Source organism: Herpailurus yagouaroundi, unplaced genomic scaffold, assembly GCF_014898765.1.
Source record: "Herpailurus yagouaroundi ecotype Mexico unplaced genomic scaffold, PumYag 295, whole genome shotgun sequence".
Classification (NCBI taxonomy): Eukaryota; Metazoa; Chordata; class Mammalia; order Carnivora; family Felidae; genus Herpailurus; species Herpailurus yagouaroundi.
Genome location: NW_024412512.1, coordinates 907013 through 909500, shown reverse-complemented (window position 1 = coordinate 909500; position 2488 = coordinate 907013).

Genomic DNA, 2488 nt, shown 5'->3' with positions numbered 1-2488 from the left:
GCCCCCGAGACCCCTCACTGCTGGGGAGGCCGCGGTCCCGGCTGTAGGACCCGCCGACCGGGGACCGGGACCGCGGGCCAACGTGGCGACCCCGGCAGAGCCCTGTCCCCCGGTCCTTTGAGGTCTCGGATGTGGGGTGAGCGCCCACCCCTCTGGTGACGCGGCCCCCGCCTCCGGGCCGGGGCCGTCCGAGTCGCGGACTCTACCTAGTTTCCCGCCCCAGCCCGACACCCGGGCCCGCCGCAGCATCCCTTAGCGGAGTCCTCCTTCCGAAACGTCTCCCGGACGCCTGTACCCCTTCGCGGGCGTCCTCTGGCCGCCTGGGACACCGGGGTAGGCTTCCCGGTCTTCGCTCCAGTTTGATCTCCAGGTTGCAGCCAGGGGACGTACCGCAGCCCCTAACCCGTGGTGCCCGTCCATGCTCCGCCCAGGACTCCAGGGCTCCCCGTTTCCTCCAGGATGAAGTCCAAACTCTGCAGCAGGGCTCACGGGCGCGGCCTGACCCAGCCTGACCCAGCCCTGGCTCCCTCTGGGACCTCTCTGCTCACCTCTTCCTCCCAGCGTCCGCTCGACAGGGAGATCTGCAGTTCCTGGAACTCGCCGTCACTTCTGGGGTTTTGCAGTGCCCTGTTCCTTGCCACTCGGTCACTTTCTGTGCACCTCTCAGACTGCACCTTACTCCAGGCAGCTTTCCCACCCTGACTGGCTGGGTGAGGTGCCGCCAGGCCGAGCGTATTTAGGTCATCCTCGAGTATCGCGGTTGTTTGTTTCCTCGTTGGTGCTCAGAACACCAGCAGCCCTTACGGGGCCTGGCGGCAGAGTGCCCAGTCCGCGCTCGTGGACCGAATTGCCCCGCTCGCAGGGCATGCCTAGGGACACTCATAAATGTCGCACGGGAGGCCCCAGGCGTTCATGGCCTAAGAAAAGACTGTCCTCCTTCCCTGTCAAAGCCGGCAGACTGTAGCTTCTCTCTTTTCTCTTTACCTCTTGTCACTTGCTCTCTTGTTCAGCCAGGGTTCACTGGATAAGAACAGACAGCTGTCCTGCCCTCATGGGGCTTCTCTTTGATTGCTGTCGGGGGTGGTCAGACAGGTAAATACAAGCTGTGGCAGGTGCTGTGGGGACAGACTGGAACCAGGAGAGCTTGTGGCATCTCCCCGTGGTTTGGAAGGCCTCTCCAGGGGCACTGGAAGGTTGATCTGAAGGGTGGGCAGGACGGGGGGCAAGGGCTGGCCAGTGGAGATCGGGGGAGGGGGTCCCTGGCTGGGCAACTGCCTGGGCTCTGGCTTGTCTGGGGAGATCGAGGGGGAGTGAGGCCACAGAGGTGGGCCCTGGCAGGCTGTGGCAAGGCTTCAGTTTCTACCTGGAAGTGGCAGGAGACGAGAGGGCGTCCAGAGAAAAGGTGTGCTTTCTTATCTCAGGTTTGTGCCGGGAGAGGGATTCTGTGGCTGCTGGGGGAGAGTGCGGGCGGGCAATGAACAGGACCGCACAGCCGTCCAGGTGCAAGGTGGTGGCTGCGTGGACCGGGCGTTGGTTGGATGGAGACCCACCAGGCCCCGGCAGAGGGGGAGCGAAGGATGCCATGCTGTGTCTCTGGCTTGGGCAGTGGGGCTTCTCCACCTTGGTGTGCCCCTTCATTTCCCGGGTTGCGGGGGGCTCCTGCCTGCCCACGGACTCTCAGCCAGGCCTTCTCTCAAAAGCAGTCTTTGCTGTGCTGCCCCAACTCCAGACCCTCTAAGCTCCCCCAGCACCAGGGCAGTGTTGCTGTTTGGGCCTGGATCTGAGAAGACATTGAAGCCGCCTGGGCTTGGTTGACTGGTTGACACTTGGGGACGGATAACTCCCTTGGGGTAATGGGGGAGGACATCCTGTGCTCTGGAGAGCGTCCATCAGCATCTCTGGCCCCCACCCACTCAGGAATGGGAACACCCTTCCCCACTTGTCACAACCCAAAGTGTCCCCAGGAGTTGGCAGGTGTCCTGGGGACAAACTCTTACCTGGGAACAGGTACGATAGACTCTGTCCTCCAAAGGATGCTTGCATGTAAAGTGTGCGTCCCGCCTGCGAGTTCAGGGACCCTGGAAGCTGCCTGGTGTCCCCTCCTGGTGTCCCCACCTGGGCCCTCCCACTCCCTCCTGTGTGCCCAGACTCTGGGCAAACTCAGGCTGTGGCTGTGGCTCTCTCCTGACCTTGGCACCAGATCACAGGCCCAGAGGGAGCACGTGTGTCTCTGGGCCTCAGCCTGCTCTGGTCCGCTCTGAATCTGTGTGTCCCCGGCCCGGTGGTTTTCAAATGCCACGGCCCCAAAACTGCGTGTGCCAAGGTGCCGTGCTGCTGAAAGTGAGTTGTGAGCGTTCCAGTCTGTAAGGAAAAGCCTAGTAAGTGGTTATTTTCTCAAGGCTTTGCATTTCTTACAGTCTCTGTTGGCAACTCCCTGTGGGACTGTTAGTGATTTAGCTGTAGTCTGTGACTTACTGTGCCGCCTCTG